A 16,966-nucleotide genomic window follows, 5' to 3' on the forward strand; every position below is an offset into this window, starting at 1 on the left:
AAAATGTTCAAGTTAAACATCTTTTAAATATATGAAGTAATAGAAAAATGCCTCAAGATGGCCTTTAAGGTTTTTTTCAGCTCTAATATTCTATAATTCATAGGTAACAGATAAAACACTGAATGCTGAGGACCCCAAAGCAAGAGAATGATCAATGGACTTGGAAAAAAGAGGTGTAGAGCCTTAAAGTGATAGATTCTAAGGAATAATTCTAAATTCTCCCTCACCTGGACACCTTTGCACCCCAAACATCATACACGTACTAAAAGTCCACAATTGCAGCATTCAGGGGTTTCTATCAGGTTCAAACTTTGGGGACACACCAAACAGGTTTAAGAAGTAAATAGCTATCCTTCACTGTTACCACCTACCCCTGCCAGAAATGTTAACATTGTGTGACTCAACTTCTGCAGTAGACTGAGCAGCTTCACGGGGATTGGGTCCAACTTGGAGCAGGGAAGTCTGCCACTGTCCAAGTGAGATTTCTCTCTAAGGTAGATTGTTCCTTGCATGTTAACATAGAGCAGATGCTTCATAAATACTTGCTGGATATCCCTCTATTCACACCTGGTGCTACTTTGTAATACTGATCTCTTTTATACTTTTATAAAAAATATTTACATATATGTTAGAACAACCACCAAAAGCATGAAGTAATTGTAAGAGCAACCCAGTACAGCTCTAGACTAAGTCTTGGAACAGCAAGGACACTTTTTGACTGGCATTCACCCAGTTATTAAAAAGTCTTATTTGCGAACATATTGATTATTTGACTTTCTTTTCCCATCTCTTACCACAAACGTGAAGATAAAAAGCTGCATAACCTAGAACATCATCTTCCCATTTTCCCTCAAAAACTTGTACTCCTTCCTCCTTTTTATTCCATATTATAATCCTACTGGCTTTTCAGAATTTTTTTTTCTTCAAGGAAAAAAAAATTATTGTAGTCAAATATGTATATAACCTAAAATTTGCCATTTTAATGATTTTTAAGGGTACCATCCAGTGGCATTAGTTATAGTTTTGCAACCATCACCATGGTTTACTTCCAAAACTTTCATTACCTCAGAGAGAACCAGGAATCTTTCTAACAAGTACTTTTTAGTCCTACCAAGTCTCAGTGAAGGTGTGTGTCAGCCAGTTAAACAAATGCCCCACATATTCGCAGTGAACACCCATTCGGAATTATTATTCTTCCTGGTGCAGGCTTAGGTGGTTTCCCAACAGACAGGTGAGAGAAAGTTGAAGTGATTGGGGAACTGAAGGTTCAGCTCGTGTATCTAGGATACAGCATTGGGGCAGTGGCTGAGATCTGCAAGCATTTTGATTTAAACATGCTTGATCAAATGCCCATGAGCCGCTCTGTGGGAGAAAGATGTGGCAGTCTGCTTCCGTAAAGATTACCCATTGCTGTCAAGTCAATTCTGATTCATAGTGATCCTGTAAGTAGAACTGTCCCATAGGGTTTCCAAAGCTGTAAATCTTCATGGAAGCAGATTGCCACATCTTTCTCCCAAGGATCAGCTAGTAAGTTTGAATCATTGGCCTTTCTTTTAGCAATGGGGTGCTTAACCGCTGTGTCATTAGGGCTCCTTCCGTAAAGATTACAGATTTAGAAACCTTATGAGACAGTTCTACTGTGTCCTACAGGGTTGCTATGAGTCAGAATTGACTCAATGGCAATGAGTTGTTTGTTGTTGCATGTGTGTATGTATAATTGGCAGGAGAGGGAAAGAGAAAGGACACCCCACACCGACTGTGGCTGTGAACTGTAAGCTACAGTAGATAAAAACATCTTTTGTACAATAAAATAAATTTCTCTCCATGCTCCCTCAGAGAAACAAAAATAGACTAGCCACAATTATGTGGGCAAACCGTGTTTCTAGTGTGGACAGAACCTAGGTGTGCTTACAATGTAAAATGTCTGCCTAGCCTTCACTCACAGAATCTTGACCAGTAATAAGATACCACCAGTCTGTGTAAGCTGTCTCACCAAGTATGGCCAGTACTGAAGGGCCTGTTCTCAGATGGGCTTGGAGCCCCAGTGGAGCAACAGTTAAGCACTAGGCTGCTAACAGCTTAAAGGTTGGTGGTTCAAACCCACCCAGTGGCTCCACGGGAGAAAAACTTGGCAATCTGCTTCCATAAAGATTACAGCCAAGAAAACTCTATGGGGCAGTTCTACACTGTCACATAGGGTTGCAATGAGTTGGAATTGATTTGTGAACACACAACAACAACAACAAACCATACTAATAAAACGGACGGTTGCAGGATTCTCCACATGAACAAGATTCTCAATGAGATTTTCAACATTAGAACACTTAGTATTGGCGGTTGGATGTCCAAATGCCAGATAAATTATGTTAAATCTACTAAGACTTTGGAGCTTCAGAGCCTATGAAAAAGAAAATGTGACCTGACCCACCTCTTTCTTGGTTTTCATGGGGACTGGTTTATGAGGGATTTTTACATAGTATTTGCTGCTATAGACCCTCATTTTCTATTTGCCATAAAAGGGGACTTGGAGAGAGGGGAAATAACTAAGCCAATGCAGGTACCCCCTGCTTGCCGAAAGCTCGATTTATGCCACTTTGCTTTTACGAAAGACCTACATTAGTACTTGTTTTCGCTAACCAAAAGAAATCCCAAGAGGACTTCCACTTTTACGAAAAAAGGCATTTGTTTTGCAGCGAGCAGTTAATGAGGCAGCGCACACTCGGAGCAGCGAGAGCGGTGTCACCAAGCTCCTTCCCTGGGAACTACACTCATCATCTTTTACCGTATGCCAGTGTATTTTAGGTTTTATGTGTTATTTGGTATGATTTGGTAGGTTATATTTTGTGTCTGGGAATGCTCAAGAGAATTTCCCATATAAATTAATGGTAATTGCTTCTTCAATTTATGCCATTTCACCTTAGGAAAGGTTTCATTGGACTGATCTACTTATTGGTACTGGGGGAAACTTGTAAAATTTTCTGATGTAGGTAGGGATAAATAGGCCACTCTTTCTGAAAACAAATTGCAAGACCTGGTATGCTATATTTTCCTCAAAGAATTAAAGTCATTCCAGTACTTCCCTGTGAGACTAGGAATAAATGACTAGCCCAAAACAGGGGTGTTTTTACTGCTATGTTAATTTTTCAATTGAAATATTAACTAAGTGCACACAATGAAAGTACAGAGGTACTTGAGACATGATGCAATTGTGTCCAACAACATTCCCAAGAATTTAATATACCTAGAGAATCATAGGCTTCCTGACACTTGCACATTCCATTCTAAATGCTTTATTGTTGTTGTTGCATGCTATCAAATCGATTCCGACTCATAGCAACTGTACAGGACAGGGTAGAACTGTCCCATAGGGTTTCCACGAAGCGGCTGGTACATTTGAACTACTGACCTTTTGGTTAGCAGACTGAGCTCTTAAACCATTGTTGTTATAGAGTTGGTTAACAGCCTGAGCTCTTAAACTGTTGTTGTTATCGAGTTGGTTCCGACTCATAGCGACCCTATGTAAAACAGAACGAAACACTGCCCAATCCTGTGCCATCCTCTTAATCATTGTTATGTTTAAGACGGCTGTTGCAGCCACTGTATCAATCCATCTCGTTGAGGGTCTTCCTCTTTTTCACTGACCCTCTACTTTACCAAGCATGATGTCCTTCTCCAGGGACTGATCCCTCCTGACGACATGTCCAAAGTATGTGAGACATAGTCTCACCATTCTTGCCTCTAAGGAGTGCTCTTGTTGTACTTCTTCCAAGATAGATTTGTTCGTTATTTTGGCAGTCCGTTGATACATTCAATATTCTCCTCCAGCACCACAATTCAAAGGTGTCAATTCTTCTTCAGTCTTCTTTATTCATCGTCCAACTTTCACATGCATAAGAGGCGATTGAAAACACCATGGCTTGGCTCAGGCCCGCCTTAATCTTCAAGGTGACATCTTTGCTGTTCAACGCTTTAAAGAGGTCTTTTGCAACAGATTTGCCCAATGCAATGCATCTTTTGATTTCTTGACTGCTGCTTCCATGGGTGTTGATTGTGGATTCAAGTAAAATAAAATCCTTGACAACTTCAGTCTTTTCTCCATTTATCATGATGTGGCTTTTTGGTCCAGTTGTGACAATTTTTGTTTTATGTTGAGGTGTAATCCATACTTGAAGATTGTGGTCTTTGATCATCAGTAAGTGCTTCAAGTCCTCTTCACTTTCAGCAAACAAGGTTGTGTCATCTGCATAACTCAGGTTGTTAATGAGTCTTCCTCCAATCTTGATGCCCCGTTCTTCTTTATATAGTCCAGCTTCTCAGATTATTTGCTCAGCATACAGATTGAATGGAGATGGTGAAAGGATACAGCCCTGACGCATACCATTCCTGATTTTAAATCATGAAGTATCCCCTTGTTTTGTTTGAATGACTGCATCTTGATCTGTGTACAGGTTCTTCATGAGCACAATTAAGTGTTTCGGAATTCCCAGTCTCCACAATGTTATCCATAATGCATTGTGAACCACACAGTCAAACGCCTTTGCATAGTTAATAAAACACAGGTAAACATCTTTCTGATAGTCTCTGCTTTCAGCCAGGATCCATCTGACATCAGCAATGTTATCCCCGATTCTGCATCCTCTTCTGAATCTAGCTTGTATTTCTGGAATTTCCCTGTGGATATACTGCTATTGAATGATCTTCAACAAAATTTTACTTGCTTGTGATATTAATGATATTTTTTTGATAATTTCTGCATTTGATGGAATCACTTTTCTTGAGAATAAGCATAAATATGGATCTCTTCCAGTCAATTGGCCAGGTAGCCCTCTTCCAAATTTCTTGGCATAGACTAGTGAGCACTTCCAGTGCTGCATCTGTTTGCTGAAACATCTCAATTAGTATTCCATAAATTCCTGGAGCCTTGTTTTTCACCAGTGCCTTCAGTGCTATCGGTTCCTGCTCATATGATACCTCCCGAAATGGTTGAACGTCGATGGATTTTTTTTGGTGTCGTGACTCTGTGTACTCATTCCATCTTCTTTTGATGGTTCCTGAGCCGTTTAATATTTTCCACATAGAATCCTTCAATATTTCAACTTGAGGCCGGAGTTTTTTCCTCAGTTCTTTCAGCTTGAGAAATGCAGAGCATGTTCTTCCCTTTTGTTTTTCCATCTCCAGATGTTTGCACATGTCATTGTAGTACTTTACTTTGTCTTCTGGAGCCGCCCTTTGAACTCTTCTGTTCAAATCTTTTACCTCGTCATTTCTTCCTTTTGCTTTAGCTACTTGACGTTCAAGAGCAAGTTTCAGAGTCTCTTCTGACATCCCTTTAGGTCTGTTCTTTCTTTCCTGTCTTTTTAATGGCCTCTTGCTGTCTTCATGTATGATATCCTTGATGTCATTCCACAACTCATCAGATCTTCGGTCATTAGTGTTCAACACATCAGATCTATTCTTGAGATGGTCAGTAAAGCATCAGCAAATTACTTGCTGCAACATTGTATCCAGTACATATTAACATATGTTCAGTAAAACTCTGGATATATGTTTTCTGTTCTATTCTTAGTTTAAGTCTCTACTCTGTCCTATAGGGTCGCTGTGAGTCAGAATTGACTCGATGGCGATGGGTTAGTCCATGAGCTTCTTTAATTAATATAGTTCTGCTTTCAATGTCTCTTTTAGGTTTTCCAACTACCTTAAACTGCCTAGTTAAGTTACAGGTAGTCCCCAACTTACGGTGTATTTAAGAAGAGCCATACTTAGGACTGTCAGGGTTTGTTTTTTTTTCCTTTTTGGTTTATCTTATTGCTGGTAATGTGTACTTACAGTGTTGCAGTGAGTAATTTGCTGATGTTATTATTCTCAGACGTTCACTTGCAGATGTTCAAAGATCAGGTTTATAAAGATAAAGGCAGTTCCCCGGTTGGGAATGTCTGACTTATGTAGAACCAACCCTCGTAAAGCCTATTAGATTAACAATTTGAGGTACATACAGTGGTTCATAATAACAAACAGGTGCTACTTTGCAGCATGCATCAAACATTATTATTAACTGTATTATATTAAAGATGTTTTAGTGTTTCTGGAAGTGTTTCTTCAATGTTTTTTATGTATAGAAGTGTACACTATATACTATGTACTAAGACAACCATTTGACGTTAGATACAAACCATATCTAACTGTTGCGACTGACATACAAATTCGATTTAAAGACAGATTTAGGAACAGAACTCGTTCAGATTTCTGGGGACTGCCTGTACTGATAATAAAAGGCAATAATAAAACCAAACCCATTGCTACTGAATGGATTCTGACTCATAGTGAGCCTACAGGCAATAATAAGGAAAACTTAAAAAAAAAAAAAAAAAAAAGAAGTATTCGACTTACGTCAGAACCGACTTACGACCGGGTCGTTGGAATGCAGCCCTGATGTAAGTCAGGGACTACCTGTATTAAAAAAAAAAAAATAGAGACTGGTAAAACAGTTTCTTCTCCCCTATCCCTCTTCTGTCTTCTCCTCCTTTTAATAAGTGTCTTTACTCAGAAGTAAATAGAACAACTGTACTTGTTCCAAATGTCTGCAAACTCTACCTCAAAAACATTATTTTATATCTAAATTCAGCATTTAAATAATTTTAATGGGATCTGTTCCCTAATTTTTAACCATATATTACTGCATTTTGCTCAAATGATGAGTAATTATTAAAGAATTTAAAAAATTTTTTTTTATTGTGCTTTTAGTGAAAGTTTACAGTTCAAGTTAGTTTCTCATACAAAAATTTATACATACATTGTTATGTGACCCTAGTTGCTCCCCCTATAATGTGACAGGACACTCCTTTTCACCCTGGATTTCCTATGTTCATTCAATCAGCTCCTGTCCCTTTTTGCCTTCTCATCTCACCTCCAGACAGGAGCTGCCCATTTAGTCTCAGGTATTTTTTTATCTACTGAGCTAAGAAGTACTCTCTTCACAAGTATCATTTTATGTCTTATAGTCCAGTCTAATCTTTGTTTGAAGAATTGGCTTTGGGAGAAAAGTTTCAGTTTTGGGCTAACAGAGAGTCCAGGGGCCATGTCTTCCAGGGTCCCTCCAGTCTCAGTCAGACCATTAAGTCTGGTCTCTTTACTAGAATTTGAGTTCTGCACCCTACTTTTCTCTTGCTCTGTCAGAGACCCTCTGTTGTGTTCCCTGTCGGGGAGGTCATTGGTAGTAGCCGGGCACCATGTAGGTCTTCTGGTCTCAGGCTGATGGAGTCTCTGGTTTATGTGGCCCTTTCTGTTTCTTGGGCTAATATTTTCCTTGTGTCTTTGGTGTTCTTCATGGTCCTTTGCTCCTGGTGAGTTGGTACCAATTGATGAATCTTAGATGGCCAGTCGCTAGATTTTAAGACCCCAGATACCACTCACCAAAATGGGGTGCAGAACATTTTGTAAATAAACTTTGTTATGCCAGTTGACCTAAATGTCCCCTGAAACCACGGTTTCCAGACCCTGCCCCTGCTACTCTGTCCCTCAAAGTGTTTGGTTATATTTTTAGTTTAATTTAAATGGGGCTTTAAAGCAAACAGCTAATCGAATAGTAGCATCTCTCTATCCTGACATATTACTTGGGATACTTATTAACCAAGGTAATTACATTTGAAAGGCAGGACTATTCAGTCAGAATTTAAGATGGGAGAAGGAAAATAATAATATATTTTTTTTTAAGGCAAAGAAAAGGTGAACAAGGTGGGAAGATGAGGGCAGGGCTCCTCACTAAAACCATATTTCATTGTGTTGTTTCTCCGCTTTTCCCCCTCTGCAACACAATGGTGTTCCCCTGTGTGGCATCCTCTCATGGAATTGGTGAAATAGATATGTGAGTGACACTGGACTGAGAATTTTCGATTTCATATATATACATTTGTGAACTTCTGTATTCATGTGTTGGTATCAGATTCACTTGTGACCCACTTCCCAACTCATCAGAACGCACCACTGTGATAGAGAACCGCCCAGGAGCAGCAAAGTACTAGGGAGAAGAGAACTCGATCCCAGGTCCTGTACCTTCCTCAGTCTCACAAGTAGCCACAGAAAGCAAATGCATCCATGTTCATTGGTCCATTTTCTGCATTTAAAATCAGATAATCATCTTCCCACATTTAAAATTAGGTATATAGAGAATTCACCTTTAAATTAGCAGATAAAGTTAATGAACAGTTATCTTAATAGCTAGCTAATATGAGCATTTACTATGTGCTAGCCCATTCTAGGTTTTTAGCCCATTCTAGGTAGTCTACATACTTATATATCATTTAATGCTCATAACACCCTTGTGACGTATTTTTTTTTAAGTAGATATTATTTTTTAGAGCTGTTTTAGGTTTACAGAAAAATTGAGCAGAAAGTAGCACTCCCCCTGCCGCCCCCGCACACGCAGAGTTACCCCTGTTATTAACATCTTGTATTAGGGTGGACATTTGTCACAGTTGATGAACCAGTATTTTATTATTATTAATTAAAGCTCAGCTTACATTAGTGTTCACTCTGTACTGTACAGCTCTGTGGTTTGTGAGATGCCATAAAAACAGTGCTTTACAGGGAAATTTATAGCACTGAATGAATGTATTAGACAAGAAAGATCCAAAATCAGTAATCTAAACTTCCACCACAGGAAACTAGAGAGAAAGAGGAGCAAATTAAAACTAAAGTAAGCGGAAGAAAAAAATTTTAAAAATTACAGTAGAAATCAGTGACATAAAACAGGAAGTCAATAGAGAAAATCAATGAAACCAAAGACGGTTCTTGGAAAAGATCCATAAAATCTAGCCAGGCAAACCAGGAAACAGAAGAGAGAATACGCAAAATGGCATAGTTCTTTTTTTGTTGTTGTTTTTTCCTTAAAAAAAAATTTTTTTTCTTTTAATTGCAGCAAGAATATATAGAACAACACATTGGCCACTTCAACAGTTTTTAAACATACAATTCAGTGATGTGGATTATAGTCACCATATCTTGCAACTATTACTGCTATCCTTTTCTAAATTATTCTACAACCATTAACAGAAACACACTGTCCCCAAAGCAGTGACTCCCCATTTCTGTCTCACACCTGGTAGCCACAAATAGGCTACGGGGTGTATTAAAAAGAACAACCTATTGCTGTCTATTCCAACTCATGTTGACCCCATAGCCCTACAGGGTTTCCAAGGCTGTAATCTTTATGGAAGCAGACTGCCATCTTTCTCCCATGGGGCATCTGGTGGGTTCCAACTGCCAACCTTTTGGTTAGCAGTTGGTCTGCATACATTTGTCTGTTTCATGGAAGTGAGATCATACGATGTTTGTCCTTTTGTGAATGACTTACTTCACTCAGCATGTTGTTTTCAAGGTGCATCTATGTTATAGCAATACCATAGTTATTTTTATTATTCCTATTTTCCAGTTGAGGGAACTGAGGCTCAGGAGATTTAAGTCATCTGTCAGAAGGCACATGGCTTAGTGAGATCTGAACTCAGTCCAGCCACAGTGTGTTAGTTTAATCACTGTAATACCCAGCCCCTTAAAATACCTTCAAATAAAAGAGCATTTGAAAACACTCTTCGTGGTCAGGCTCCATTTATATGCCTATTTCCTTGAGGCATAAAATGTCTACCTAATTCCTGAGATGGCATGGAAGAAGCTAAGAATACTGGTCTATTATTATTATGTTAGGTATTCCAAGTAGGAAGGCAAAAATAAAACACAAGAGAAAATAAGAGAAACAAAAGTCTTCACATTTACGTTTGACAAACTTCCATGGGATGAAATGGTTGAGTTTTGATGTTAAAGAAAAACAAAAGACACGGAAGTTCTAGAGTTGTCTGACCAGTGCCTGCTTTGGCAAGGGAATTTAACATTGGCTCTGAATACAGCCCATCAATTGTTGGCGTGGTATTTCCCCTTGACTTCTCTAATGCCCGAGGTGTGTGTTAGAAATGCCAGCTCCCTGTACCAAAGGTGGCCTATCCATTCTTTAATGGCTGCTTTTGGTCACACCCTCAGACATACCCTCAGACGATAATTGGTATGATTCCAGTTTCAAGAAAAAAATAAACTAAAAAAGGGATAAAACATAAATAGATAATTGGAGAAAATGTCCAAAGCAATTTGGTGGTAACTATCTGTGATAATAAAACTTGTTTTGTTTTTATGTGTGATAATAAAACTTGTTTTGTAGCTTTGTCCTGTCATGTTTCATATGGAAGATAGTGTTCATTCATTGATTCTTCCATTCGTTTATTCTTTTATTCAAACATTCTTTCCTTTGGTGCTAGACACTGGGGATGCCAAATAAAACTACAGTTCTTGCCTTTGAAAAGTTCCAATTATAATACTGAGGTAAGGGAATAAATTATATTAATGCTTTAATTTTTCTAATACATTTGAAACAGCGTAGGAGGAAGTGAAAATATCCTAAAAATATCTCAAATCACTTCATCATAGACAGTGCATTTTACTTTTTCTGTTGTTAAGGGACCTCTCTCAGAAGATCTCTTTTCTAATCAAGTCCTTTGAAAAGACTGAAAAACAAATAAAGTTGATAAAATATACCACAGTATTCACAAATACCTATCACAGGGTGACCCAAGTTCCTTCTCATACCAATGAACTCATGGTTCTTCCTTTCTTTTCTAAGTTTTTATAGTAAAGAGCTAAAGTACTTGGTATTAGGGTTTGTTAACCTTACTGTCGTCGTTAGTTGTGGTTGGGTTGATCCTGACTCACGGTGAACCCATATATACAGAGTAGAACTGCTTCATAGGGTTTTCAAGGCCGTGACCTTTCAGAAGCCAATCGTCAGGCCTTTCTTCCAAAGTGCCACTGGCTGGGTCTGAATCGCCAACCCCTTAGGTTAGTACTGTAGCATAAACTGCACCACCCAGGGACTCCTTTAGTAGAAAGATCTGTTCATTAAGCTGTTATTCTCATTTCTCACTATATGCAAAAACACACTGCCCCCTCAAGGAATTCCAAATGTCACTAGCAGAAAAACAAAATTAGAAAGCTAGATGAAGGAAGAACGCCATTTAAACATTTAATGAATAGAAAGAATATGCATTTTCTCTGCGTTAGTTTTAAAGTTGCACTTGAATGCATACTTTGTCTCCCACTATAAAGCTCACTTCTTTTTTAGTTTTTTTCTCACAAAGAGCCTATTAGAGCAATTATTGTCATAAAAGCCCTGGTAGAACAGTGGTTAAGGGCTCAGCTGTTAACTAAAAAGGTGGCAGTTTGAATCCACCAGCCACTCCTTGGAAACCCTATGGGCAGTTAGTACTACTGTATCCTAAAGGGTCTCTATGAGTCAGAATCGACTTGATGGCAACAGGGTTTGGTGTTTTATAAAGTTTGCTTCCTTCCTAGTTTTTTTCCTCAAAAAGAGCCTATTAGAGTCATTATGGTCATAAAATATTGTTCTGGTGTTTGAAAATATTTTTAGCTTCAAAAATACCCCCACATTCAACTTAAAGTAAACCATGGTTTATTCAGTGTTGAATGTATTCCTGCCCAAATCCTATTTCACTGTAAGTATTGCCTTGAGATACTGGTCAATGAAAGACAACGACACCACATTAAACAGGATCTGGTTTTCTTGTGGTGGCAGATACTATTTCATAGTTGCAACAGAAATGACTAATGTTAACCAAATATAATGAGAAGGTCACACCTAAAACTGAAGCTAATGTTTGACTATGTGACTCTATTTCAGAGCCTTTATTTCAGGACAGGCAATTTGTCGCTTTTTTTTACCAAGAGACCTATGATACTCTTGTACTCTACTGTTTGACATACTGCCAGAAGGTGATACTAAAAAGCATGAAATGATGTATAATATGATATAGTAATATTCTATATAGTTACTACATACCTACTACTTACAAACTACTAAAAGTTTGAAATTGGGGAGAAAAGAATTACATTTATATACCATCATAAAGTCTGCATAAGCTTTATTGTTGTTTTTATTGTTAGCGCCATCGAGTTGTTCTGACTCATAGTGACTCCATGCGCAACAGAATGAAACACCGCCCAGTCCTGCATCATCCTCACAGTTGTTGCTGTGTTTGAGCCCATTGTTGCAGCCACTATGTCAATCTATCTTGTTGAGGGTTTTCCTCTTTTTTGCAGACCCTCTACTTCACCAAGCATGATGTGCTTGTACTGGGACTGGTCGCTCCTGATAACATGTCCAAAGTAAGCGAGACGAAATCTCAGTATCCTGGCTTAACTCTTTAAAGAGGTCTTTTGCAGTAGATTTGCCCAGTCCAATACATCGTTTCATTTCTTGACTGCTGCTTCTGTAGGTGTGGATTGTGGATCCAAGAAAAATGAAATCCTTGACAACTTCAATATTTTCTTTATAATATTATATAAAATATAAGCTTATATTTGGGAAAGTTCACTTGCTAAGTCTTCTGTTTTGGCATGAATTCAAAGAAACTAAAACAAATGAAATATAAATTTTAGTTTCTCAAAAGCCATATATATCTGAATCTCCACCAGATTGGACTGTCTGGGTTTTCTTTTGTATATAAACAGACTCTTTTACCAAACAGAAGTTAAACTAGAAATTATCCCTACAAATATAAGGCATCCTTAAATTATAATCCCAAATTTATCATTATATAATTATGACTTTGAGCTAAGCACATGATCACTCTTATTCTCAGTTTCTCCATCAAGAAAATGGGACTAATATTTTTGCATAATAATGCAGGCATGTATAGATACATAGGGAAGGTATATATAGATCAGTTTTTCAATAACTCGAATCACATTCTAATGACTCAGGGAACTTCAGATCTAAAGGGATTTTATTGTAAGCCCCTTTGCAGATTAAAGAATATTTTTTGTAATAAAAATCATCCATCAAACACCAATTCATATATTCAAATGCTGGCAGATAATGTTTTTCTGAGAATACTATGTCCACGTTTCTTAATTATATTTGCACCTGTAATTTTAACATCTCATAGTTAATAGACAATTTTAACTACCCACTATATTTAACCTGTAGGCATAAAGCATCATTACATGAATACTGTAGTAGTTAGGTGCCGATCAAGTCTCTTTTGACTTGTAGCAACCCTATGTGACAGAATAGAACTGTCCCGTAGAGTTTCCTTGGCTGTAATCTTAATGCAGGCAGATAGCCAGGTCTTTCTGCTATGGAGTCGCTAGGTGGTTTTGAACTGCCAGGCTTTCAATTAGCAACCCAGTGCTTAGCCTTTGTGCCACCAGGCTCCTTGCATGAATACTAAGTAGTTATAAAATGACTGTAACAATTGGACAAATATAAAGCCAAACATAGTGTTTGCTTTCTGTGTAATCATTAGTTTTAAAGATGCATTATAACCATGCATTTCATATGGACAGTGTGTTACAGCATTTTCCCATATAAAAATTGAAAGAAATAGCTATATAAGTTCCCTTCCAGTTCATTCACAAAAATTTAGCAGTAAATTCCTTCAGGTTCTTTAAATTGTAATTTTTTTAATTTTACTAATTTTATGTCAGATAATTTGTGATTATAAACTACAACTGTATAATTCTTTACAAGAGAAGGTCCTTGAAAAATGTATACTGTTTTGACCAACTGACATAATAATAATAAAGGGATTTGAGCATTTACTGTAGCCAGGTACTTTTCTAAGTTCTTTATGTGTATTATCTCATTTAACTCTCATAATACTGTGAGTTATATTATACTATCACCATTTTATAAATGGTGAAACTGGGGCTCAGGGAGATTAAGCATCTTGTGCGATGGTACTTGTTTCAAAGTTATGGAGTCAGGACAGAAGCCAGGAAGTCTGGCTCCAGAGCCTGGGTGTGTCACCAGCATTTATACTGCCTTGTCATAGTTTCATATTCTCATTTACATAGGGAGAAGGACCTGGCGATCTGCTTCCGTAAAGGTTACAGCCAGGAAAACCCTATGGGACAGCTCTACTCTGTCACACGGGGTCACTATGAGTTGGAATCGACTCAACAGCACCCGCCACACCACCACCACCGCTGTGAATTAAACATTTGAATTATGTGAATATTCTTCCTTAAACATGTCCATCAAATAATTTTATTTAATAGATTTTTAAGTAAAAATAAAATTGAAACATGTTAACTACTTTAAAGGGGGCCAGCACCATGGTATGAAACAGTTTGCAGAACTCTCTAAAAGTTTGGGAGAGGGTGGTGAGATCAGGTGATGGGCTATGGTAAAAAGGGCTAGTTTCCCAATAACTCCAGTGTGGGTCTATGCTTGAGTTTCCTTCAACTATTTCAGCCAATGTCATTTCTCCCTGATCAGTGGTTTTATTCTAGCAGTACTGGCTATAGCTAAGCTGGCTAGAAGTAAGAAAGTAGCGAAGAAAGACAGCATCCTGGTAGAGAAAGCTTGAGATTTGTCATCAGATGGAATGGAGTTTGAATTGTATGACCTTGGCAAGTTCCTACCTCAAGCTCCTCATCTTTGAAAAGGGGCAATAATAGCTAACATTTATGGAAACCTTATTATATGCTTGGTTTTATTCTCAGAATTTGGCATATATTATCTCATTTTCCATACAGTACTGTTTTGAGATAGTGATTATTGTTGCCACCATCCCCATTTTGTAGCCAAGGATAATGAGGAACTAAGAATTAAAGTTCTTACCAAAGTCATATAGCTACACATTTGAAGAGCTGGGACTTGAACCTTGGCAGTCTGACTGTAGACCAGGGGTTGGCAAACTTTTTCTAGAAAAGGCCAAATAGTAGATATTTCAGGTTTTGCAGGCCATACAATCTCTGTGACAACTATTCAATGCTGCCATTGTAGCACAAAAGCAGCCATAAACAATAAGTAAACAAATAGGTGTGGCTATGTTCCAAAAAAACTTTATAAAAACAGCAACAGGTGATGAAGAGTGACCTACTTGTATCAGGTGGACACTTGAGACTGTGTTGGCATCTCCTGTCTGGAGGGGAGATGGGAGGGTAGAGAGGGTTAGAAACTGGCAAAATCTTCACGAAAGGAGAGACTGGAAGGAGGGAGCGGGCTGACTCATTAGGGGGAGAGTAAGTGGGAGTATGGAGTAAGGTGTATATAAGCTTATATGTGACAGACTGACTTGATTTGTACACTTTCACTTAAAGCACAATAAAAATTATTAAAAAACAAAACAGCAACAGGGCTGAATATGGTCCACCAGCTATGGTCTGCCAACCCCTGCTCTAGAGCCCACATTTTTAACCTCTCCTCAGAGGGATATCAAAAAAAATTCAGAGAACTTACATAAGATGCCTTGTGTACATAGTAAGTGCTCAGAAAATGGTAGCTATTTCTGACACCCACGGGATCACCATGAGTCCAAATTGAGAAAGGCAGCGGGTTTGGCGGTGGTGGTGGTGGTGTTCTAGTTAAGGCCCCTTTATGGGGGCAGGAGACCCAGATCCAATTTCTGGCTAATGCACCTCATGTGCCGCCACCCGCCTCTGTCAGTGGAGGAGGTACTTGTGTGCTGCCAGACACTCACGGAAAATCCCCCTACTCTACCCCTTTTGCCCGGTGTCTTTACCTCTTTTGTGGTATACAGTCAACAGCTATGGAAACTCACAGCAAAATGCTTCATTTTTAATGGATCTCCTTTTACACTTGCAGAATCTGAGGTAACAGAAGTGCCCTAAAAACCAGAGGTCTGCCTGCTGGTGGGGTATTCTTTCTGCTGTTCAGTAGGTGGTGGTGACTTGGCACAGGGTGGTAAGATATACTTAGGGTAAGGCCAAACCTTGGAAACTTTTTCCAGAAGATGATCTTTGAGTCTTTTTCTGATGTGGGAATGTCTGCCTTCATAAAATTATTTTGTTGTAAACCATAAGGTTATTCTAAACTTCTATGATAAATACCTTTCTAAAGCTTGAATACTTTAAAAAAAAATTGATAATTAGGTTTTCTTTTTTAAATAATATGTGCCAAACATTGTCAAGTGCTTTTGTACATTATGTCATTTAACCCTGGAACCAATCTTCTCAGTTAGGTGCTATGACTAGACCCATCTTACAGATGTGGAAATGGAGCTGAGGTAATTTGGCTGATATAGTATAGCTAGTAAATGGCTCAGTCATGATTTGAACTCAGATTTCTTTGACTCCAAAGTTCTTGCTCTTAACCAGCATTGTATGTATTTTATTATAGCCATACATTGTATGTGCTAGGTCACACTTAAGAAGTCACAGAAATTTTATGGTATCAATAAGGAACACCAAACTAGAAATCTAACTGCAGAGACAGCTCTTGGATAAACACATCCTAAAATTTTCCACTGGATTAAGTTCCAGTTAGTATGGAAGAGGAAACCCTGGTGGCATAGTGGTTAAGTGCTATGGCTGCTAACCAAAGGGTCAGCGGTTCAAATCTGCCAGGTGCTCCTTGGAAACTCTATGGGGCAGTTCTACTTTGCCCTGTAGGATCGCCAAGAGTCGGAATCGACTCGACGGCACTGGGTAGTATGGAAGACAATAAGGAGCCCTGGTGGCACAGTGGTTAAGAGCTCGGCTGCTAACCAAAAGGTTGGTCCTTCAAACCCACCAGCTGCTCTGCAGGGTGAAAGCTGTGGCAGTCTACTTCCATAAAGATTACAGCCTTGGAAACCCTGTGGGGAGTTCTAGTTCTATATCATCCCAAAGGCAACAAGATTTTTAACAAGTATGGAAGACACTGCTTCCTGCTGAATATATCTTCAAATTACATTTTGTCAGTTGATCAGCAAATAAAACTCTTCCAAGAATTCCAAGTTGTATATTCATTTCCAACACACACATACACACACACCGAGAGCTGTGAATTAAAAGTTAGCTGGCAATTTGAATAATTCTTAACTCATGCCCTGTTTTTGATCCTAGGTAAAGGCTGGTTGGTAAACATTGGAAATATTTACCAGTATAGTGGTATCCCTTGCCC

The 16,966-nt window shown here is 38.5% G+C and overlaps 1 protein-coding gene across 28 annotated transcripts in view; it reads left to right on the forward strand.

Annotated features, from left to right (window-relative positions):
• Positions 1 to 16,966, forward strand: part of RBM47 (RNA binding motif protein 47) — a 232,163-nt gene that overhangs the window by 142,702 nt on the left and 72,495 nt on the right. The gene's annotated exons all lie outside the window — the stretch shown is intronic.

This window comes from Loxodonta africana, chromosome 5, assembly GCF_030014295.1.
Source record: "Loxodonta africana isolate mLoxAfr1 chromosome 5, mLoxAfr1.hap2, whole genome shotgun sequence".
Classification (NCBI taxonomy): Eukaryota; Metazoa; Chordata; class Mammalia; order Proboscidea; family Elephantidae; genus Loxodonta; species Loxodonta africana.